A 25,591-nucleotide genomic window follows, 5' to 3' on the forward strand; every position below is an offset into this window, starting at 1 on the left:
ACTATCTATTAGCACACTCAGGATGCCAGGACACCAGGAGAGGGAGACAAGGGCAAGGCGAACAGACCTCGCTCCACAGGTACACCTATACAGTAGTACCTTGGGTTAAGAACTTAATTCGTTCTGGAGGTCCGTTCTTAACCTGAAACTGTTCTTAACCTGAGGTACCACTTTAGCTAAGGGGGCCTCCTGCTGCCACTGCGCTGCTGAAGCATGATTTCTGTTCTCATCCTGAAGCAAAGTTCTTAACCTGAGGTACTATTTCTGGGTTAGCAGAGTCTGTAACCTGAAGTGTCTGTAACCCGAGATACCACTGTATAACTATCTGCCAAATCTTGGCCAAGGGCAGCTTTGAGGTGGAGGTCCTCAGCATTTTGTCTTGGGAACCACCCTGAGATCTTCGGATGCAGGGAGGCATTTAAATATAATAAATAATAATAATAATAAATACATAACATTTGAGGTCTATAGGCACATTTGGGTTTTGGAATGAGTGCTGTGGATGCCAACTTCACTGGTCATTTCTCTCCTTCTGCCCTCGATCATCCCCTGCCCCCATGTGGCAAAAGAGAGAAAGCACACATGTATGTACATCTCACTTTTCCAAGGGATATGGGTAAAAATTGGATCCAATAGAATTGAGGTGAGCTTTGAATAGGACATAGAGCTACAAGAGGAAATGTGGAACACTCTTCCAACTTCCTACCTCCTACTTCAGCTCTATGTACTTTTTAGGGGAGATAAAGATAAACATTCTCACTCTTTCGTGACTAAGGAGTGAGTAAGGGGAAGGGGTCTTCATGGGCACCAATGAAAGACCTCAAGGGCACCATTATACCCACAGGTGAAATGTTGGCGGTACCTGTCTTAAGGGCAGGAGGAGGAGGCTGTCTGTCCAACAACTCAGGAATTCTTCTCTGGTTCAGATTTCAACCCAATACAAAGAATCTCAGTTCCTCTCTCATTCATGATGGGCTTTATACAGCTCCCAATGCTTGTTTCTGATCCTCAGCTCAAAAAGAACTTCACCCGCATCATGTTCTGTGGTCCAATCAAAGATACTGTATGATATACGCTCTTCTGAAAGTAACTTTTAGGAGGCTTGGTCAAAATGAACCTGAGCAGGCATCCTATCACAAAAGGAAACTCATTCTGCCTCGGATCTCCAAATACGAGCCGCTGCATACTGCCCTACAAACCATCTGACTGAAGGCATTGCCAGATTTAGAATAGTGTTGCGGTGGGACATTCAGGGAGCTTGTTTCAGGTCTGGTAAAAGGAGAAGATAAAGGATAAAAGAGGAGAAAGCTGGCTGAGTTTAAAAGCCGTTAGTCAGATTGCACCTGATGTTCTTAAGTGCTAGTCCCCTTACACTTCAGCAGACATAACACTGTGTTCTGAGCACGCCAGCCAAGTTTGCATTGCCACAAGCAAAAACTGGATCAGTCACCGAAAAGGTAGCATTTCCGACTCATCCACCTTGCTGTGCTTTCTGTCGTCAGTTCAGCTGCTAGAAGTCTCTGCGGAAAGAAGCATTAACCGAGATGCAATTTTATTGTGTCCTCAGAAGGAGAAAGGAATCTATTTTTTTTTTAAAAAAAACCCAAAACCCACAAATAAACCATCTCAGGGTCAGGAAAGATTTATCCCAGCCAAGAGTTTAATCCAAAAGCTCTGACTTCAATGCCCGGCAGATGCATGATGTGGACAAGGCAGGCAGACTGCCTGATGGTCGAATCATCAAGTTGTGCCTGGGCAGAATCCTTAATAGTTTAGCTGCATGGCGAGAAAAGGGCTTAAATAACATGGGATAGGAAAGGAGAGGAGAGAAAAGTGCAGATTTAAAAGGGTGAGTAGCAGTGGACTTGGAGGAATGGCAGAAGGGATTCTGTGAATGCTTGGAGGTAGGTTTCAAACTCACCATTTCACCTAGTGGGAGGGATTTCCAGGGCAGACTTTTACAGGATCATTTTGCTTGTCAGGAGAGAGGGAGAGAGAGAGAGAGAGAGAGAGAGAGAGAGAGAGAGAGAGAGAGAGAGAGAGGCAGTGTGTTGGTAGTTTTGGTAAAGGTAAAGGGACCCCTGACCATTAGGTCCATTCGTGGCCGACTCTGGGGTTGCGGCACTCATCTCGCTCTATAGGCCGAGGGAGCTGGCATACAGCTTCCGGGTCATGTGGTCAGTATGACTAAGCCGCTTCTGGTGAACCAGAGCAGCGCACGGAAACGCCGTTTACCTTCCTGCCAGAGTGGTACCTATTTATCTACTTGCACTTTGACGTGCTTTTGATCTGCTAGGTTGGCAGGAGCAGGGACCGACCAACGGGAGCTCACCCCGTCATGGAGATCCGAACTGCGACCTTCTGATTGGCAAGTCGTAGGCTCTGTGGTTTAACCCACAGTGCCACCCGCGTCCCCGGTAGTTTTTGTAATAAGCATTTAATCCACAAATATATAGATTGAATAAATGGGTGCAAGCAGGGAGATCCAAGGAACATTGATGCAGCTGACACAGTATCCTAGGAGCTACCTTGCAAGCAAAAAGTTTGCATTTAAAGGAAAACTTACCCAATTTGCACATTCTGAAACAAAATGTGAACAAAAGTGCAGGCATCCTTCAAAATTTACACTTCTTCAAATTTTGCAGTGGAGTTCCCCAGCAAAGTAATATATGCAAAAATGCAGACATTAGTGAAACGAGGATATTAATGTATATGCTGTTGAAAATTAACTGCAAAAATGCATTATATTAGACAAAGCTGCTTTGCAAAAATGAGTATTCTAGGACAAATTAACACTCAAATGCTGATGAACTTTCATGATCTTTTTTTATTATTTAAACAAAGAGTGCAAACAGATCTGGAAATGTGGAGAACTGAAGTGTGGCGAAAATGAGAAATTGAAATTTACATCTTTGCCCATCTCTCTTCTCATGACTTAAACAGAAGGAAGTAAAGACATGTGCTCTGGTGTATCATTGGCGTGGAAGGTAAAACCCTGCTGTTAAAAGGAACAATTTACAAAGTACCGTATTTTTTGCTCTATAAGACTCGCTTTTTCCCTCCTAAAAAGTAAGGGGAAATTTGTGTGTGTCTTATGGCGCGAATGCAGACTGCACAGCTATCCCAGAAGCCAGAACAGCAAGAGGGATTGCTGCTTTCACTGCGCAGCGATCCCTCTTGCTGTTCTGGCTTCTGAGATTCAGAATATTTTTTTTCTTGTTTTCCTCCTCCAAAAACAAGGTGCGTCTTGTGGTCTGGTGTGTCTTATAGAGCGAAAAATACGGTAACATCACAAAGACAGACCCCGCTCAAGAAATGCAGGATTAGCAATTAGACTGTAATTTTGTCAACCACTGAGAAAACAAACCAGACCCTTATCAGATTCCCTTTCTTGGTCAGCCTGCTAGATTAACCTTCACCATCCTGGTGTAATTCAGATGTTTTGTGCCGGCAGAGACTGATGGGAGATGTAGTCTAAAACATCTGGAAGGCATTGGGTTAGCAGATGCTGGTCTAGACTCTAGGAAAGTTAGCAACTGCCTTATCTCTACAGAGAACTGGTTGCGTGTTGTCTTTCTAACGTACATGAAACTGTGTTAAACTGTGGAGCACAGCTGAAAATCAGAAATGGCAATCTTGCCAGAAGTTTCATGTGTGACTTATAGCCCAGTCTCCAGGTAAAGGCTGGCACCATGGTTCAATATGCAAGGGTGAACCTCTCTCGATTCTCACAGTGTTAGGCAGTTTACGGTGCCATACACATTTTATGCATTTCTTCTGGGAAGGGAATATATATATATATATCGGCAAGCAGTTAATCAGTTCTCCATCAATAAGTGATGCTTCTGGAAATGTAACTTTACTGGGGATTTCAGGGAGCTGTGTGGCAGCCTCAGATCATAAACCGGTGGGATCTGTTCACACACACACACACACACACACGCAATAGCTCAGTCTGCATTCAACGGGCACTGTTGCATGCTGATCATGTCAATCAGGGTTCATTTGCATATTTGGCCCTTCCCACATGAGTAGGGTGCCTTGGTTTGCTAAGCAGTCTGCTTCTTCCAGACAAATTCCAGTGTGCTATTTTTTGACCTTTGGGGTTTTAATTTAGATCTGCTGTCCTCACCTGGCATTTGTTATTAAAGCACTTGAAGATCAACCAAAGGTCATGGCCATCCTATCGCTTGTGTTTTTCCGCCGTCCAGGATAGTGCTGAATCAAACTTATGGGTCTGTTGTTCTCCCCCTTGCTTTTTTATTTTTTTTTTTAAAGAAGGAAGCATTATCATATTCTGAGGCTGTACAGAGCCGCTGACAATAAATCCAAGGGAAGTAGGTCCCGAATTTTTAAAGAGGTTTCCCTCCGGGAATGTCAATTACTTTTCTCTCCCAACACTGCAGCCATTGTCTCTGCCATGAAATGCAGCTGCTGTTTGAAAAATGCAACTGCTTTGATATCATCGTTCATTTTGCACTCAGAGCTTGACATGGAGGGAGGGGGAGCCTTTTGAAAATGACTTTTAAACACAGATCCTGGCTCCTCAAGCTTGCATAATGCACGTTCTGATCACAGGTCGGCAAGAGCTGATTCACACACTGGGAAGGCTGAGGAGGAGGAGGAAAACTAAAGGAGAGTGGCTCATGTGCACCGTCAGTGTAATGCATCATAGAGCTCAGGATATTAGATTCATGAAATCTGCAATCCGATATTTGTGGGGCCACCCTTGAAGACAGTTCAGAAGCTGCAACTAGAGCAGAATGTTGCTGGCAGGTTGTTCAGTACTTGGTCAGAATCGCATCACACTGGTTCTGAAGGATCTGCACTGGTTGAATATGTGTTACTGAGTCCAATTCAAGGTGATGAAGTTAACCTATGAAGTCCTAAATTACTTGGGACCGAAAGACTTGAGGAAGTGACTTGAGGGATGCATAAGTGATAGCCATGTTCAAATATATAAAAGGATGTCACATAGAGGAGGGAGAAAGGTTGTTTTCTGCTGCTCCAGAGAAGCGGACACGGAGCAATGGATCCAAACTACAAGAAAGAAGATTCCACCTAAACATTAGGAAGAACTTCCTGACAGTAAGAGCTGTTCGACAGTGGAATTTGCTGCCAAGGAGTGTGGTGGAGTCTCCTTCTTTGGAGGTCTTTAAGCAGAGGCTTGACAACCATATGTCAGGAGTGCTCTGATGGTGTTTCGTGCTTGGCAGGGGGTTGGACTCGATGACCCTTGTGGTCTCTTCCATCTCTATGATTCTCTCTGATAAGTGGCCACCCCCACAGACCGACATAATTGGGCTGGTGGAATGCCACCAGGCAGAGCAATCCTAAGCCAGCAGAATTTACACTAGGTTACATGAAGCTAGTGTAAAGTTATCCCTATTCCAGACTCCATTCAGGAGTGGGGTATGCAATCCGCTGGGTGGTCATACTACCTTCTCTGCCTCCCAGGGTGTTGTGATGTTACATTGACTATTTCTCAAAGTCTTCAATGCTGATTGTCAAATTCAGAAGGTGTATTGGGAATATTTTTGGCCATTTGGGGGCTATTTGTCATCAAAACACACAGGGTAGAGTTGAAGAAGGACTCAGACTTGCTATACCCCTAGGGTACAAATAGCAGGAATGGGATGTATGTTTTATGATGTGGACCAGGCTCATAGTCTTGATTTGGCCAGACCACACCTGGAATACTGTGTTCAAATCTGGAGGCCACAATTTAAGAAGGATGTTGACAAGCTGGAACGTGTGCAGAGGAGGGCAACCAAGATGATCAAGTATCTGGAAACCAAGCCAGATGAGGAACGCTTGAAGGAGTTGGGTATGTTTAGCCTGGAAAAGAGGAGGCTGAGGGGAAATAAGGTAGCCATCTTCAAATATCTTAAGGGCTGGCACACTGAAGAGGGAGCAAGCTTGTTTTCTCCTGCTCTTGAGGGTAGGACTCAAGGGAGTGGCTTCAAGTTACAAAAACAGGGATTCCGACCAACATTTTGGAAAAACTTTCTGACAGTAAGAGCTATCGGGCAGTGGAACAGACTCCCATGGTGGACTCTCCTTCCGTGGAGGTTTTTAAGTAGAGGTTGGATGGCCATCTGTCATGGATGCTTTAGCTGAGATTCCTACATGTGGGGGGTTGGATTAGATGAGCCTTGGGCCCCTTCCAATTCTAAGATTCTATGATTTTATGCTTGTAGGACCTGCGCAAGAATATTCAGCAGACTGATATTGGGATTCAGATGTCAACAGAAACAGCACCTAGCGCCCGTGATGTATGGCCCAAGGAAACACACTTCAATGTACATGCATCACATTTGTTACCCTGAGTAAACAGAGTTGTCTAAGGCACATTACAATTGCGCTCTTATGTATAATTTAAAGTAGCAGAGCTGTCTTAATTTCTCTAAATTGCAGTGACAATCAGAACGCTCGCAGGGATATTGCTAATCTCTTTTTTTTTTTTTTGGCCCTGTTGTTGATCAACAATGAAACACTTTAATTACCTGTTCAGAAACAGCATTGTGTTGATGGATTAACAATAGACGGGCATATTTAAAAATGCAAAGGCAATCTATCTGTGTGTATTAACACTGGTTAGACAGTATGGCTGAGAACGAGACCGGGCTCTTATTGGATGTCTTCTGAGTGATGGTTTTAAAAAACACCCAACCAGGGCAACAAGCTTGAATTGATTTAGTAGTTGGCAGGAAATTGCATGATACCCTGCAGTCTATCAAAAAGGGGGAGGAGAAATAAGTGCAAGGCTATCTTCTCTCACCTATGTGTTTATTTCTGTATTCATATATATATTGTTGTTGTTTAGTCGTTTAGTCGTGTCCGACTCTTCGTGACCCCATGGACCAGAGCACGCCAGGCACTCCTGTCTTCCACTGCCTCCCGCAGTTTGGTCAAACTCATGTTGGTAGCTTCGAGAACACTCTCCAGCCATCTCGTCCTCTGTCGTCCCCTTCTCCTTGTGCCCTCCATCTTTCTCAACATCAGGGTCTTTTCCAGGGAGTCCTCTTCTCATGAGGTGGCCAAAGTATTGGAGCCTAACTTTTATATGCCTGTTGCCTTTGTCCATGGAGTTTTCTTGGCAGGGATACTGGAGTGGCTTGCCGTTTCCGTGGATCACGTTTGGTCAAAACTCTCCACTATGACCTGTCCATCTTGGGTGGCCTTGCACGGCATAGTTCATAGCTTCTCTGAGTTATTCAAGCCCCTTCGCCACGGCAAGGCAGTGATCCATGCAGGGTGTATATATATATATATATATATATATATATATATATATATATAATATCAACTGCCTTATACTGCGCATCGAACAGATTTGTTCTCTCTACAGGGTTTCTATCAGGGGCTTGAGCTTGTAGAAACATAACAGCCTGATGGCTCAGACCACTGGCCAACCTAGTCCAGGTTCAAGCCCTGGCATCTTCAATTAGGGCACCCCTTACCTGAAAGCCCAAAAAGTCACTGGCAGGCAGTGTAGATAGTACTAAACTGGATATACCAATGGTCTGACTCACGACTCTTATGTCCCCATGGTAGACTGACTCTGGAGGCCCACACCTTTCCCCAGGTATCTCACCCTATCTTCCTATCTAGCTTTAGTTTGCCAGTAACCTCACCTGTCCTTCTGCAACCATCCTATTCCAACCCCTCTTTGGACTGTTGCGATGTACGAGAGCCCCACAGGAAGCATTCAAGAGTCAAGCTGGGTTTTTGGTAAGGCTTTATTCAGTTGCAATCAAAGCAGTCTTGTTACATTCAGGATACATAGCATACAGGTGGAATTACATTCGGGGAGAAGCCGTCACCTCTTCCCACTCCTACTAGCTGAAGCGGGAAGTCAAGCATGCCTCTCTATACCAGCTGGCAATGGATCAGGTAGGCAATGCCCCATGTCTCGTGATGCTTAGTCATCACGTGCTGCTGAGTCGACATTCCCAATTAGCACAGTGTGTTTAACTCCTTGATACCCACAACACTCCCAACATGGGCCTCATGGTTCTGAACAAGTACAGTTCTGTCTGTAGCCACCTTTGGAGTTCTGCCCTTGGTCCAGGGACACAGTGGTGTTGCATCCTTTATTGGCACCCAGGGCGTAAAGGTAAAGGTAAAGGGACCCTTGACCATTAGGTCCAGTCGAGACCGACTCTGGGGTTGTGGCGCTCATCTCGCTTTATTGGCCGAGGGAACCGGTGTACAGCTTCCAGGTTATGTGGTCAGCATGACTAAGCCACTTCTGGCGAAACAGAGCAGTGCATGGAAACGCCGTTTACCTTCCCACCAGAGCAATACCTATTTATCTACTTGCACTTTGACGTGCTTTCGAACTGCTAGGTTGGCAGGAGCAGGGACCAAGCAATGGGAGCTCACCCCGTCATGGGGATTCGAACCGCCGACCTTCTGATCGGCAAGTCCTAGGCTCTGTGGTTTAACCCACAATAGGTGGGACCAAGGGCTGAATGAAGAGGGTGAACAACATCTTCCATGCCAGCCGAACCCTTGCTGCCACGACTGCCAAGTAGGTACGGGGCATGGATCACACTGTGCCACCTGCCCAGCCACCTGTGCAGGGGGGAGCCTGGCCGACTGATGCAGTCCTCGGCAAGCGCACCCCCCCCCCCAGTGCTGGCCAGGCAGTCATTCAACAAGGGGGCTAGGGGTATGGCGGCAAGGACAAGCCAGGCTCTGGGGCCCAGAGACTTCCAGTGGCAGGCAGGATGGGGATCCCTTCATTGGGGGCACCTAGTTTGCGCCCCCTCAAAATAATGCACTACAGGCCCCCTGGCCCTCCGCACACTATGCCCCTGTCCTGACAGGAATCACAACTGATGGTGTGCTTTGCTGACTCTGGCCCAGTGTTCATATTTGCGAATATCCCACCTCCCCAACCACCCATAGGCTGGGAGCCAAGTCTCACTGTGCTTTACCACTCAGCAATGGCTCCTCTCTAAATGAGCCCAACAAACAAGGTGATAAATGAGAGGAGTGCCGTGGTGGATTCAGAAGCTAACTAATGAGACCTCTGCTTGATACATAAGACCAGAGGGAGCATCTGTAAAGAGAATACAAGGAATAAGGCTGCGTTTGCTTTCGTAGATTTCAGGAGTTGATAGTCAGAAGGAACGGACTGCTGAGGCTGCAGTGAAATTCGACATGCCAAGATGTATTTTTGCTCATTCTAAGCACAGGAGGACATGATAATTTGCTTGTGTCTTTCCAAATGGAAGGAAGCGAGCCTCACTTTTGATTTACTGTACTATGGGGTGGGTGGGTAGGTGTGTATGCACACACACACACACACACACACACACACACACACACCATCTTGAGAAAGAAGTTCACAAAAGTCCTCATTTCATTTTAGGGGAACTCGGGGTTCATTTCACTCATGGACAATTTCCTACACTGGGAAAATGGCCCAAACCTTATCCTTCCAGCTGGTTTTTACCAGAAACTTCTCCTTGACCATTTCCCCTCCCTTCTGCAGGGTTGTGGGCATACTCAGTTCCGGAACACTGATGGGATAAGATGCAGCTGAAGGGAGGGAAAAGCAGCCGGCAGCAGAAGGGTTAAGCACCCGAGTGTTCCCCCCTCCCCCCCCTCGATTGCAAAGTGATCCCTCCTGAGGGTGCTTTTCAACAGGAAACAGGCTAATGTTGCACATGGCCGCAATATAACATTGCTGTGCAATTCATCATGAAAGCAAACAGCAGAGATTCTATCTCCTCTCCCTGTCTCTAGCCATATGCTGTTACCCGCTTGCCACTTCCTGATTCTACCTCCCATTAATAGAATTTGCTTGACTTGGTGGATGGTTTGAGGGGGATAGACAAGGCCAGGATGGAAGTATCTGAGCAAATCAATTTCCTTGTACTAAGACTTCATGTTAGTTGGGGGGTAAGGATTGGGAGTCAAGGAAAGATTTGCAAGATGAACGAGAGGTGTTGAGCTGAAAGGAAATCTTAAGTTTACCCACAAACTTCGTATCTGAAATTTCTAATGCAACTTGGCCATCACAGTTTGAAGTGTTGGGATACTGCCAGGGAGGCAAAGTCCATCTTGACCTCCACGTCGTTTCCGGACGTCCATTGATCTCCCGCAGGCACGCAGTATCAGCAATTAGCGACACGAGCTCTAGAAATAGCTTCCCACATTCTAGAGCCGATGCACGCTCTTACCAACAGATAAAGCACAGCGAAAGATGCACTCAGGAGAGCATTATTTACAAGTTTATTTCTGCGTTGATCAGAACAAAGAAAAACATGACTGCCTGCTTGAGAGTTTCCGGCAGAGAGAGAGAGAGAAACGAAAGCAAAGACACAACAGAAACATCCTGTGAGACAGGAAATGCGCAGGCTGTGACACAAACATCCTGCTCCCTTTTAAGGTGGAACAGAAATATCCTAACATGAAGATCAACAGCCACAAAAGACAGAATCAAGGTTCAAGATGGCTTTATAACAGATTGGAGAACTGGGCCATAACTAGCAAAAATTCAATAGAGACAAATGTAAGGTTCTACACTTAAGGCAGGAAAAAACCAGCTTCACAAATATAAAATGGGTGACACCTAGATTGCCAGAAGTACATGTGAAAAGGATCTAGGCATCTTAGCAGACTACAAGCTTAACATGAGTCAACAGCGTGAAGCAGCAGCAACGAAAACTATTCTAGGCTTGATCAACAAAAGTATAGTATCCAGATCTAGAGAAATCATAGTACCACTCTGTTTTGCCTTGGTCAGACCACACCTGGATTACTGTGTCCAGTTCTGGGCACCACAATTTAAGAAGGTTAAATTTAACAAGCTGGAATGTGTACAGAGGAGGGAGATCAAGATTATGAAGGGTCTGAAAACCAAGCCTTATCTGGAACTGTTGAGCCTGGAAAAGAGGAGACTGAGAGGAGATATGCTAGCCATGTTCAAATATCTCAAGGGCTGTCACATGGAAAATGGAGCCAACTTGTTTTCTCCTGCTCTGCAAGGTAGGACCTGAACCAATGGATTCAAGTTACAAGAAAGGAGATTCCAACTAAATATCGGGAAGAACTTTCTGATGATAAGAACTGCTCAAGAGTGGAACAGATTCCCATGAGAGGTGGTGGACTTTCCTTCACTGGAGGTTTTTAAGCAGAGGTTGGATGGCTATCTGTCATGTATGATCTAGTTGCACAGCTGGGGGTTAGACCAGATGACCCTCCTCCAACTCTACAATTCTATGGTTGTATGATTTGCATGGTTTCTAACTATTCAATGGGATGTATTCAATGAGTTACACAAATGAATGCAGTTAGTACAAAAATTATTAAACGCTACTGCATGCCAATTGTCAGATATCACCAAACACCAATTACTTGCTGTTCTGTGTGCTCACATGCCACCAAATGCTTGTTGCCGCATATCCAGTGTCATCAAAGATGGAAATAACTGGATGTCAATTGCTGGTGCTGAATATTGAATTTCCACCCAATACTGGGCAAATATTCACACCTTCAGAGAATATCTGGTCAGAATTCACAGAAGGTAATTAGCTGAAGATTTCCATTCTAGAGAAATGGCTCCACATATGTGTTGGGATGGGGTTTATTCCATGAATATGGAGTTGCTCTAATGATAGCATTGGATTTGAGATAAGATTGCCACTGGAAATGTACTGAAGAAGATCCATAGCTCAGTGGTATAGCATTTGCTTTCCATGTAGAAGGTCCCAGGTTCAACGCCCCACATCTCCAGTAGGGCTGGGAATGACCCATTGCTGAGACCTTGGAGAGTTTCTGCTACTCACTGTAGGCTTAGCCATTGGTAAGAAGGGGTTAAGAGGATGGGGGGGGGGAGGAACGCCATCACCTCCCCCCAGTAAATGAAGGGTGGTCCGATAAAGGACTCCGGGGCCCTGTCCAAAGCCTATGGAGGTGTGGGCCAAAGGCACGCCCCAGAGCGGTGACCTGGGGGAGCTCCTAGTTGACGTGCCTCAGCAGGAGACTCCCCCTCTATGGTGTTAACCCTTCCCGTGTCTCCAGCAAATGGGCTGGAGCCGGATAGTTGATAGGACCAATGCCTAAGCCAATGCCTCTCATTCCTGAATTCAATAAAGTTGTGGCCTAATTCGCCCATTTAACCTTAAATTATAGTGTCTCGTGTCTTTATTTATCCTGGTGGGGGGCGGGAACTCGCCACGCAACTCCAGTAGGGCTGGGAATGACCCATTGCTGAGACCTTGGAGAGTTTCTGCTACTCACTGTAGGCAACACTGAGCCAAATGAACCCATGGCTTTACTCCGTATAAGAGAGATTCCTATGTTCCAGCGTCAAGTACAAATCCCACACTTTGAAAAGTTGTTCCAGTTAAAGAATAATAATGGTGATCCAGGAATAGAAGAATTGTGGCAGTGCTTCCCCCAGTAAAATGAGGGGGAAATTGGCAAGTCTCTCAGTAGAATTCCTTCAATTTGAAAGACAATGATTTGCAAATGATCCTGTGATCTCTAATGGCAGTTTCTGCAGTGGTTTTATTCACTCGATCAGTGCAAAGCATAATCATTGCTGGAAACATCTGCAGAAGCGTGTGCATAATGGAGAGGCATCAAATCAATGAGTCAAAACATTAGAAAATAAAAAGCCGGCTGAACAAAGCATACCAAAATTGTATCGTCTATCACCTAATACTAGTTTTCCATCCTCCTTATTGAAATAATATATCTGCTGGCTGCTTAGTACTCTGCTGCCTGCTTCTTTTCATGTTACCAAAGTGTTTTTAGGGAAGCGGTCGGAATATAGCCATAGAAACACATCTTTGAAGTGGCCAGCCGTCAGTCCTGGGCTGGAATGACAGGTGTCAAAACAGCCACTGCAAAAAGAACAAAAGGGGGGTTGCAAGAAAAATAATAATCCTTGCGTCAAGCTTCTCTTTCCACCATATCCAGATGAGTCTACCCTACAACATGATAGCACTACAACACATGCTTTTCAACCCCTGCTCATTCTTCTTCTTATTACATTTATATCTCACCTTTCCTCCAAGAAGCTGAAGGTGGGGCACATCATTTTGCTCCTCTTCATTTTATCCTCACAACAACCCTGTGAGCTTCAAGGTTTTGTGGGGTTTTGAATCCTGGTTGCCCAAGTCCTAGTCCAACAATCCAACCACCACACTGACTACCGTATCACTGGAAGCTGCTGGCAGGGGTGTGGAAATGTCAGGAAGACTTAGGACAAGTTGAGTAGGACATTTTGGGGACCAAGAGTGCAGGAACGCCACACCCGCACACCCACACCCCATAATGGTTGGTTCTGCCCTAATCTAAAGCAATTTACCCCAGCAAGTTGTCTCTAACCGCTTTGGACAACAACTCCCATAAGCTCCAGCTAGCATGGAGAAAATGATCAGATAAATCTTTTTCTCCCTCTCTCATAATACTGCTATTGGTACAACCAATGAAGCTGTTGGAAGATTCAGGGCAGACAAGAGAATGAACTTCTTCACACAGCGCATAGTGAAATCATGGAATATGCAACCCAAAGACGCAATGATGGCCAGCAACTTGGATGGCTTTAATAGTGGATTAGACAAATCCTATGGAGGATGGACAAATCTATGGACTAGATAAATCTACGGAGGCCATCAGCAGTTACCAACCTTGATGGCTAAGTTCTACCTCCACCATCAGAGACAATGTGCTTTTGATTTTCAGTTGCTGGAAACCACAAGAGAGGGAGAGCGATGTTGCTTACAGGCTTCCCATAGGCAACTGGTTGGCAACAGTGAGAAGAGGACATTGGACTAGATGGGCCTCTGAGCTGATCCAGCAGGGGTCTTCTTAAGATGATACAGTGACAAATGACAGGGAGTGAGAAGGTGAGGAGGTGGGAGAAGATCAGGGTGCTGAGGAGGCACTTGGGAGTGGCTGCGATTGCAGCAGAACATATTGTGCTTGCATCTCTTGAGCACCCTGGATTTCTGCCTGACTATGTCTCAGGTATTGGCAACCCACCAGGAGGTATCTATATTTCTCATTTCCTCCTGTTTTTTCTTTTTTAACCTGCACCATTGGGGGGAAATGATTGCTGGCTTCTGGAAACAGAAAGAGTGGCAGGAGGCTTGATGAAAAAAGCGATACCTTCATCCCGGTGACACATAATGCATTCTTCCCCTCTCAGGAATGTGTGACACCTGCATTCTCTCCCCTCCCCCAATGGCTCAGCTATTGAGTTCGGCTTTTTGAAAGCAGAAATCTGACTCCAGTAGAAGAGACATCTGAAGCTGTCTTTCCCGCCCCGCCCTTGCATTTTCAATAGCTCGCCCTCGTTTTTACATACCATTTTGCTATCGATTCAATATTTTTATACACCATAAGGGGCACTTTGCAACCAAAGACTGAATTAGCAGATGAAGTATTCTTTATTAGTGGCTATCTGATGGAAAATCATGTCAGTTTTCCATTTAAGAGATGGATCATCGTTATTCGGCGACTGACTCAATTTCGTCATGATTAAATATCGTCAGCGTGAGGCCTGCTCTCAATAGCCGTGATCTGGAACTCAGCTGCAGCTGACAAGGCTGCTGGGTATAAACCACAGAATATACCAGGTGAACGACTTAGTACCTATTGAACATCTGCCTCTTGGCAAAGCTGGATTTGCCTGTACACAATGTATGAAATGGCTTTGACCTCTCTGCTAATCCCAGTCACAATGCATTCTGTGAGAATTTGTTTCAGCTTGTCTGGAATAAAATATGGATGACATAGGATTGGATTGCCTTTACGATTTGTTTTGTTTTGTGCTTCTTGCTTGTATTATGTAGAAAGCCACCTAATACGTGGCAATAAGGAAAAACGGAAACCCTCCACAAATGTGCCGTCCTGGGCAGGGCTGCAACAGTGTGAGAGTTTTCTCAGTAGGAAAGGACCTTGTGTGTCCCACCAGATGGTCTTTATATTATGCATCATCACTTGTCTTCTTGATGGTTGTTGGCATCTATCTATCTTGGGAGACAATGGAGTGGCCTTCAGGAGTGAATTCAAACCACTGTGTTAGCAGAACCAAATGACCTCCCTGGGGAGGCAGTGTGTACAGAGGTCCTTGGCTGCCCAGATGACAAGACCCCCCTCTCAGCCTCACTGATGGGGTCCAAAGGAAAGCACAGCAATATGTTTGAACCAGCTTGGCTGCAGGAGTTGCCCAAAGGAGGAATACAAGGCGCCATCCAACCGTCTTAGGGACTCCACTCTGGATTTGTGTAGGGTTTACTCCTTAGCCATTTGTTCTCCCAGAGATATCCCACAAGGCAGCAGAGACTTAGGATCAGAGTTTTCCTTCTCCTAGATGGGCTACCTTCCCATGTAGTTGAGCTCCGCCTGCTCCTCATTTCCCTCTACAGTCAGTGGCGTAGCATGGGTTGTCAGCACCCGGGGCAAGGCAAGTAATTTGCGCCCCCTAACCTGTGGATTTTAGTAGGGGCAGAGAGCTGCGAGTGCGAGCGCCCCCCCCCAGATGTTGCGCCCGGTGCGGCCGGCCCCCCCTGCACCCCCCACACTACGCCACTGTCTACAGTACATGCAGAAATGGCCTTCTTGCCGTTGGACCCACTATTGGTCTCATCCTCTGAATCTGCTGGAGCCTGTCTTCACATGCAGGAGAAGTCCCCGACTCACTGAGGGTTTGAGACCCATTAGCTATCCTCACCTGGTTTAGCCAGCCAGTTGAAGCTGTTCCTGCCATGTGACCACTGCTGCATGCTGACAGCTTCTAGGAGCCACAGGTGAGAGCTGAGTGTAAGGTGGGGACCAAAGGTGGACAAACTACCCCAGAAGGAGCATGATGTGTCCCCCACCAGAGGTACTACCCCTCCCCTAACACCCCATACACCCCGTATGATGGTATTGGGGCAGCTATAAAGGACTGTGATGATATGCATGGGTTAATTAAGTAGGAGTGGCTTGCCTGTATGTGTGTGCATGGGGGAGAGCACATGAGAGTGTGTGGGGTGGTCTCACCGATGTCTGGCTTGTGTCCAATTATGAATACTACTGTCGAACTGATAAGTGTTAGCCACCCTGCTTTAGAGCAGCATGGGAACAAGGAAAGGAAGTGGTCACAACCAGGCCATTCTATTTAATATGTAGACAGTGCCGTAATCCCAATTGCTGCAAAGGAATTTGGAATTCAGCCTCGCGTCCCGGAAAATTAATAATGCTGAGAACATCCTGATGGCCGAATGAAGTCAATGGACGGCTCAGGTCTTCAGCATTTCTTCGAGTCCATTCCTGAGCACCAGCTGCTTGCTAATGCAACCGCGCAATGCTTTATGACAAGATGTCAGCTGTGCACATTAAATGGAATATCTGGCAAGGTGACTCCTGAGCAGAGTCCCGGACACTGGGCACATTCCGCAACAGGACTGCATGGTAATCGATAGGAGAAATTCAGCCATACTTATGAGCGATTGGGTCTGATGCAAACTGAACTCTCAATGATGTCGTTGGGTTTTTTTTTGTTTGCTGGCAGAACAAGTGCAACACCAGCACACTCAACTGAACCAAGCACATTTGTTTCAAGGAAGCATCAGTTGGCAATTAAGTGCGGGTCTTAGCTATCCCATCGTTTTAAGAAATTTTTCAAATTTGGCACTTTGCACTCTGGCAGGATTAGTGTAGCCACATGGCATCTGCTAAAAATATTGTTTTTTCCTGGCCCAGCTTTCTGAGCAGAATGAGACTGTTCGACCTAGCTAGCTAGCCTTTTTTAAAATTTCTGTCAATGTGCCTGAGCCTCATTACTCTGAGGTAGGGCTGGGGAATATCTAGTTTTCAACATCATGAAACTCTGTGATATACTGTACCAATATCTGAAATGAAGGTGGGGCATTAGCTGGCTTCTCATGGGTTTTCCCACATTGTGATTTTTGCATCACACACATATCATGATTCACAAGCCAAGTCAAAAATTACGAACCCGATATCACAAGATGGACTCCAAACCGGTTTTGGATCATATATCGCCCAGCCCTAACACACATCATGATTCGCGATATATTGCCAGGTCAAAAATTATGAAACCAGTATTACGAGATGGACTTCAAACTGGTTTTGGTCAATATATTTATATATCCCCCAGCCGTACTCTGGAGAATTGTAGGAAATTAAGAAGGTGCCTAGACTGAGCTGCCCAATGTTGCTTGGGGCAATGTCAGTAAATCAAGCCAACCACGGTCAGTTGACAGAAGAGGTGACCCACTAGAGAATACTGTGATCAGGGCTACCTGTCTGCATTTGAGTCCTTATTCTGGTAAACCAGAAGAATTTTAGATACTACCAACCTGGAAAAACATTTCAGTTTAGGATTTGCTTTACATGTTCAGTTGTGAATGAGAGGTTGAATTTAGATCAGGGGCAGGGAACCTCTTTCATCTTAAGGACCACATTTCATTCTGAGCAACCTTCAGGGGTCACATGCCAATGGTGGGTTGGGCCAGAGGCAAAATGGGTGGAGCAATTAGTATGTGGAATGATTTCCCTTGGAAGGTTGTGGACTCTCCTTCCTTGGAGGTTTTTAAGCAGAGGTTGGATGGCCATTGTAATGGATGCTTTAAGTTAGATTCCTGCATTGCAGGGGGTTCAACTAGATGTACAGAGAAGGGCAACCAACATGATTACGGGTCTTATGAGGAACGGCTGAGGGAGCCTGGGAAAGAGGAGAGATGATAGGTATCTTCAAATATCTCAAGGCTGTCACATGGAAGCGTGAATACGCTTGTTTTCTTCTGCTTTAGAGGGTAGGACTCATACCAACGGATTCAAGTTACAAGAAAAGAGATTCTGACTAAACATCAGGAAGAACTTTCTGACAGTAAAAGCTGTTCGACAGTGGAATGGTCTCCCTTGGGAGGTTGTGGAGTCTCCTTCCTTGGAGGTTTATAAGCATAAGGTTTATAAGGTTTTTATGGGACGCGGGTGGCGCTGTGGGTAAAACCTCAGCGCCTAGGACTTGCCGATCGCATGGTCGGCGGTTCGAATCCCCGCGGCAGGGTGCGCTCCCGTCGTTCGGTCCCAGCGCCTGCCAACCTAGCAGTTCGAAAGCACCCCGGGGTGCAAGTAGATAAATAGGGACCGCTTACCAGCGGGAAGGTAAACGGCGTTCCGTGTGCTGCGCTGGCTCGCCAGATGCAGCTTGGCATGCTGGCCACGTGACCCGGAAGTGTCCTCGGACACAACCCTAGAGTCTGGCAAGACTGGCCCGTACGGACAGGGGTACCTTTACCTTTACCTTTTATAAGGCTTATAAGGTTAGATGGCTGTCCACCATGGATGCTTCAGTCGAGATTCCTGAATTGCTGAGGGTTGGACTAGATTGACCCTTGGAGGTAACTTCCAACTCTACAATTCTATGATTCTCTGTATTTTTACCTTTGTACGGTAAGCTCATACCCACTCTCACACACATCTCTATCCTCCAGCAAGGCAAGCAGAAGCCATTCTCAGAGATCAAAGACAAATTCCATGCAGGCAAAGACCTGTAAAGATGGTGTGTCTGGGTAGGGTGTGTGGCCTGAGTCTCAAGGTCCAGAGAGAGATGCTGGTGGCCCACATTCAATTCCCAGACCATCGCTGGCTTAGTTGAAGGAAGGGATCAATAATTCCTTACAAGGTCAGGGACACTTAATTCAGTTGTGGTGTGTGTAATATATATGTTTCCACGGCAGCTCACAAAATTTGTATAATCAGCATGAATAAAACATTTCAATTAACTGTTTAAAAAATGCAGGGCATTTCTTTTTAAGGGCAGATGAAAGCAGCAGGCTAAAAACTAAAATATAAGAAAACCGACCCGCAATTTAATCTGGCAATCCAGATCAAGGCTAAGTCAAAAAGGCAGGCATTTTTGAGCAGCATCTAAAAGCACCTCCCTTTGGGGTAATTTTCGGTGATTGCTTTGAAAGGGGTCAGAAGCACCTGGTTATTCAGGCAGCACTGCCATCACTCTGAATAGCTTTGTTTGTTTGTCTGCAGATAGTTTTTTCCGGGTCATGTAGCCAGCATGACTAAGCCGCTTCTGGTGAAACCAGAGCAGCGCTTGGAAACGCCTGTTTACCTTCCCGCCAGAGTGGTACCTATTTATCTACTTGCACTTTGACGTGCTTTCGAACTGCTAGGTTGGGACTGAGCAACGGGAACTCACCCTGTTGCGGGGATTCAAACTGCCAACCTTTTGATAGGCAAGCCCTGGGCTCAGTGGTTTAGACCGCAGCACCACCCACGCCCTTCCAACATATACAAAAACATAATCAAGCATAAAACATTGGGGAAAAAACCCTTCCCTATGCAGGATTGCCTTCAGATGGCTCTGGGGTTGGATAACTCCATACCCTCCAACATTTCTCCAATATGCCTTAAGGACATCCTAAGGCAAAGTGGGACATTCTGGGATCAAATCTGAAACTGGGACGGCTTCTCTAAATTAGGGACATCCCTGGAAAATAGGGACACTTGGAGGATCTGTACCTGGGACCTTCTGCACATAAGCAGGTCCTTGACCACAACATTACAGGCCCACCCCTTGAAGTTATGTGCTGTCGCTACACCATTATTTCCTGGAAGTGCTGTGTGACATGCAGGCGATACACACTAGTTCCCCAGAAATCACACCTTGGGAAACCGTGTCCATTTGAGGCTTGTCAGAGTGTGAACATGTCCATTCATTTATCTTTTTTTCCTAATAGGAACACTGGTGTTACACCAGTATTCCGCTGCAACCACAATTGCCGCTTGAAGCATGAAGCAGTTCTCAGAAAGGTTGCTATTACCATATCCTTGAAGACATGTGAAAAATTACATCTACCAGGAAGTGGTGAATAATGATCTTTACCACATGACAGGCCCTTCGCGAGACCATTTGCAATGTAAAAACAGCTGTGGCCAGTGAGGTGGTGTGCTAGGACACAAGAGACTGCCATCACTGCACATAGACTGACCATGAATAGGGCTGGCAGCTCCTGGTCCATGGCACTTTTGCATACTTTTACCCTTACTTCCCTTCCCTTCCATTTCTGCATTGATCTTTTTTAAAAAAACGAAAACAACAACACAAAACCTATTTTAAACATATTTAAATGTTCCCCAGTGACGAACATACTGGTGAAGCAAAGCCCCACAGCCAGCAGGATTGTACTCTCTGCTCAGGAGTTGGTGAGCTGAGGGTTCAATCCTGCTCAGTTTGACTGTATGCACCTGGAAGCCCTTTTGCAAGAAACTCCATGCTGTTCTTTAAACGTCTGAAAACTGGAGGTTCAATGAGTAGCGTGAGCTGTTTGAGAGCCCTTTTTGCAGACAGCTCCTCTGAAAACTGGAGCTTTAAAGAATGGCATGGGGCTGTTTGCAAAAGGGCTTTCAAGCAGCCTCACACTGTGTGCCAAAGTCCCAACAGTTGGGCTGTCAAAGGGGAACATCACCTGACATCTCTATGATGTCCACCTGTGAAAGCTGGCTTTCTTGTGGGGGAGAGAAAAGGTTCTGGCCCACTGACCAGAAAAGGTCCTCACCCTCAGCCTAAAGCAAAACCAAACGACACAAATGACACAACATAAAAACAAGATGCAGGCTTCAAAATTGGTGTGATGAGGAAAGGGGAGGATGACACCTTTCCTAGCTCAGTCTGGCAACCTGGTGGAATATGCACTGGCCCAAATAGGTTGTGTGAGTCAAACTCTGTTTTAAAGGCTTGTTTCCCACCCCCACCAGGTTCGGGTTAGCTGAGCCAGCAGTAGTCTCACTCCTAAACTCAAGCTAACTTAAGCCACCATACAGTCTGCCAGCTCCCTAATTTAGGATCTTTGATGGTCCGTAAGCCAGGAAACTCTCTTCTGATTTCTCAGAAGAGAGTTTCCTGAGAAGAACTGTTGGATAATTCCACAACCCTCCAAGAAGATTTGGTGAAATGGCCCTGCTCACAGCTGCCCTCCTGAATGCACCACCCAGAAATAGCATGAAGAATTTGGGGAGGCCACTTTTGCTGAACCCTAATCTGGAACAAATGACAATATAATGCACCGAGATGGAGAAATCACTGTTGTAAATCATCCTGTTGGAAATGGGCTTCTACCGTAACCTCTCCCACTCCGGAGTTCATCGCATCTGATACATAACAAATAACCACATGCCTTATTAAAGCATTTGGTTAGCACGGAGTCCATTTTCTGCCTCCACAAGTAAATTATAGACTTACAAAGCACCAGTGTCGCCCAGTGGAAAAATGCAAATTGTCCCAGCCTTGTGGCAAGATTTACAACCTTCCTCTAAGTGGGATATTTATTATTTAGCCTAACGGAGCCCATGAAGGGACCTTGCAAATGCCGCCAGTCCAGAGGCACAAGAGGGATATTCAGCAGAGTGCTGGGAATGTAAAAAAGCCCTGCGCCGAGAAGATCACTCATATGATCAGTCCTATCATCACATTTGGTGATGAATGCTCCCAAAGGAGTCACAATTCAGCCGGAAAGATGAAGAAGCCCATTATATTTACTGGTAATTTTTTAAAAAGAGAGAGAGGGAGAGAAAAGCAAACAGAAACCAAAAAGAGACGGCACATTTGCTATATCCAGATAGGCAGTGTGCATGTTTCAGTAAATACATATGCACCTTATGAGCAGCTTGTCAAGCTATGTATATTTCATGGCCTGTTAAAAACATCTTTGACCGGAGAGCTGCAATATGTAATGTCAGCAGAAACTCTGTTTTGCCCAATGCATCACAATGCATCTCCCCCTCTGATCATGCGCCGAGCGTAGATGGTGCTCACATCATATAATTTTTAATGTCTTTAGCCATCTTCAGCTTTGTATTCTGATAGCCCCTTCAGGCTATATGTGTGTCAATGGCAGCTGTGAGCAAAGAAGGGAGGAACTTCTGTTCAGGCAGTTTCCCTCGCTCGGCATGGAAATCTGCTCCTGCTTCTGGGTTAAACGTCCCCCTCGAACGGTGCATCTGGTTGCACTCTGTTGTTGTTTTTTTCCCTCCCCCCCAGATGGATTTATGAGATGCAAAAAGAGGACATTTTTTTTTACAAACTAAACTACACCAAAAAAATGGCTGTTCTTTCCCAGAAATCTGGTGCAAGGCGTAAAGCATAAAAGCTATAGTGGAAAACCTGATCCCCACTGCAATGGCCACAAAACGTATTTCACGTGCCCTGTTTAAGAGAGCTTAGCCAATCAGCCATCCACACCTCCAGTCCTGGTTCAGCAGTTGGCCCCTGTGCTGTCCAACCATTGTATGTTCAGTGGAATTAATAGTTTCCATGTTGAGACGAATGTTTAAGGACATAAGAAAAGCCTACTGGATCTCCTCCAGGGATCTGTCTGATCCTCTTGAAAGGCTATATATAATTGTCCAGTAGCACCTTAGAGACCAACTAAGTTTGTTCTGGGTATAAGCTTTCATGTGCATGCACACTTCTTCAGATACACTGAAACAGAAGTCACCAGACCCTTATATATAGTGGAAGGGTGGGGGAGGGGTTTTTCTCAGGAGGGTCTTAGGAGATGGGTGATTGACTCAATGGGTATGGTAAACCTGTTGACGACTGTTAACAACTGCAATTAGTCCTACAGTAAAAAGCAAGGGATAGTATGCAAATGATTAGCATATGTAGAATCATAGAATCATAGAGTTGGAAGAGACCACAAGGGCCATCGAGTCCAACCCCCTGCCAAGCAGGAAACACCATTAGAGCACTCCTGACATATGGTTGTCAAGCCTCTGCTTAAAGACCTCCAAAGAAGGAGACTCCACCACACTCCTTGGCAGCAAATTCCACTGTCAAACAGCTCTTACTGTCAGGAAGTTCTTCCTAATGTTTAGGTGGAATCTTCTTTCTTGTAGTTTGGATCCATTGCTCTGTGTCCGCTTCTCTGGAGCAGCAGAAAACAACCTTTCTCCCTCCTCTATGTGACATCCTTTTATATATTTGAACATGGCTATCATATCACCCCTTAACCTCCTCTTCTCCAGGCTAAACATGCCCAGCTCCCTTAGCCGTTCCTCATAAGGCATCGTTTCCAGGCCTTTGACCATTTTGGTTGCCCTCCTCTGGACACGTTCCAGTTTGTCAGTGTCCTTCTTGAACTGTGGTGCCCAGAACTGGACACAGTACTGCAGGTGAGGTACTGTAATGAGACAGGAATCCAATATCTCTATTATGACTAGGTCTCTCCATAGTTTTCAGTCCAGGGATAAGTTGTAATTCAGCAACTTCTCTTTCAAGTCTGTTTCTGAAATTCTTATACCAAGAACAAACTTAGTTGGTCTCTAAGGTGCTACTGGACAATATATATATTTCGACTGCGTCAGACCAACACGACTACCTACCTGCCTCCTGAAAGGCATCACTGCTTCCTGTGGAAGTGTGTTCCATGGTTTAACTATGTGCTGTGTTAATAAGTTAAGAAGAGCCAGTATGGTGTAGTGGTTAAGAGTGGTGGGCTCATAATCTGGTGAACTGGGTTCGCTTCCCCGCTCTTCCACATGCAGCTGCTGGGTGACCTTGCGCCAGTCACACTTCTCTGAAGTCTTTCAGCCCCACTCACCTCACAGAGTGTTTGTTTGGGGGAGGAAGGGAAAGGAGAATGTTAGCCGCTTTGAGACTCCTTCAGGTAGTGATAAAGTGGAATATCAAATCTAAACTACTTCTTCTTCCTCTTCTTCTTCTTCTTCTTCTTCTTCTTCTTCTTCTTCTTCTTCTTCTTCTTCTTCTTCTTCTTCCTTTTTTCCTGTCCTGAATCCCCCAATTTTTCTTAACCCTATCTTTTCAGAGAGAAGAGCCCTTTCAGACCTTGTCCTGAATGTACAAAGGTCTGAAGAGGGCCCTGTATGGGATATGGAGGAAGTGCTTGTCTGTGCCTCTCAGCTTGAAGTTGTCATGTGTTCAGGCTCCCAAGAAGACATAAACCCTGAAAGTCCCTGAAAGCTGGTGCTCAGAAACATGCATTATGTTGTGCCTTTTTAAAGTTGTTGTTGTTGTTGTTGTTGTTGTTATCATCTTTTATTCTGTTTTCGTTTTATGTTGATTTTAATTTCTGCACTCCTTTTTTGTAAGTCACTTTGCGGCATAATGACTAGTAAGTGCAATAAATAACCATTTTTTTCTAAAACTTGCCTTTCTCAGTTTGGCTTGGTTTTACTTTTGGGGAAAGCTTTTGGCTTCCTCTTTCCCTTCGCTCCCTCCAGCGGTCAAAGACGGGGCCAGCTGAAGTTTGCCCCAAACACACAATGCCGACTTCACAGAAAACATTAGCAAACTCATTGCGTGTGACACTTTCTATACATACACCTGGTGGCTGGCGTGCAAAAGTCACGCCCTCTAGTCGGAATCATATTGTGATGATACGAAAATATGGGCTGAAGAAGAAACCAAAATACTTCTTCCCCAGCCACAGAAAAACACTTTTTATGGCACACCATAAAGGTAAGGGACTAACTCAGGCAGCAGGATTCACTGGGGTGGAAGATCTAAGTGTTGATCTTTCTTCCCCCCTTGTTCATGATATAGCTTTTCCCTCACCCCTTCTTCTCTGTTGGTGAGGCAAGCATCATTTTGGGGTCTGCTTCAGGGGCCACAGAGCCAAGGGCTTGCTGATCAGAAGGTCAGTAGTTCGAATCCCTGTGATGGGGTGAGCTCCCGTTGCTCAGTCCCTGCTCCTGCCACCTAGCCGTTCGAAAGCACATCAAAGTGCAAGTAGATAAATAGATACCACTCTGGTGGGAAGGTAAGCGGCGTTTCCGTGCACTTCTCTGGTTCGCCAGAAGCAGCTTAGTCATGCTGGCCACATGACCCAGAAGCTGTCTGTGGACAAACACCAACTCCCTCGGCCAGTAAAGCGAGATGAGCACCGCAACCCCAAAGTCGTTTGCGACTGGACTTAACGGTCAGGGGTCCCAAAAAAGTCTTGAGCCAGCCCTGTGGGACACTTGACAATGGGAAGAATCTGTGGGGATTAGCCAAGCCTTTCTTGTAAGAACAGACCAATGCTTAGTTCCATCTGCTCCAAGTTTCTGAGCAGCTACCCCACAATGCCAAGCCCTGACACTGGGCACTGCCAGTTTTGAAGGGTGAAGTGTATTTTTAATTATTCATTTTTTAAGATAATGCTTGCATGTTTCCCACAGGCATCTGGTTGGCCACTGTGAGAACAGTATCCTGGCCTGATCCAGCAAACTCTTCTTGTGTTCTTATTCCAGGGTCCACTATTAATGATTTTGTCATTTCCCCCAGGGGTGTGAAACTTCAGGCCTGGGACTTGAATGTGGCCCTCCAAACCCCTCTAACTGGCCCTTGGGAATCTTCCCATACTACTCCCTCACCAGCAACACCATCTCTCTACTGGGATACACCAGCCCTGCTTCTCACCATCCTTGAATGCTTTTGCCTGGCTGGAATGTGCCCTTGATCTCTGCTAATGCCTTTTGCTAACTGGATGGAAGGTAGAGAGGGCTGTGTGTGTGGAAACTAGCCTGTGGTACAAATGTAATATATGCAATTTTTGTTCTGCTCACTTTTCCCGCTGGTTATTGATGTCTTACC

The 25,591-nt window shown here is 45.8% G+C and overlaps 1 long non-coding RNA gene across 2 annotated transcripts in view; it reads left to right on the forward strand.

Moving 5' to 3' along the window:
• LOC310680771 overlaps positions 1-25,591 on the forward strand; it is a 506,863-nt gene that overhangs the window by 467,083 nt on the left and 14,189 nt on the right. Inside the window, exons 2-3 of one of the 2 annotated variants that reach the window (XR_014512928.1) lie at positions 17,868-17,944; positions 18,308-18,380. This is a non-coding gene — a long non-coding RNA (uncharacterized lncRNA). Of the gene's footprint in view, positions 1-17,755; positions 17,945-18,307; positions 18,381-25,591 lie in introns of those variants that run through there. The other variant, XR_014512929.1, reaches the window with a different exon arrangement.

This window comes from Podarcis tiliguerta, assembly GCF_965153285.1.
Source record: "Podarcis tiliguerta genome assembly, chromosome: 6".
In the NCBI taxonomy this organism is placed as follows: domain Eukaryota; kingdom Metazoa; phylum Chordata; class Lepidosauria; order Squamata; family Lacertidae; genus Podarcis; species Podarcis tiliguerta.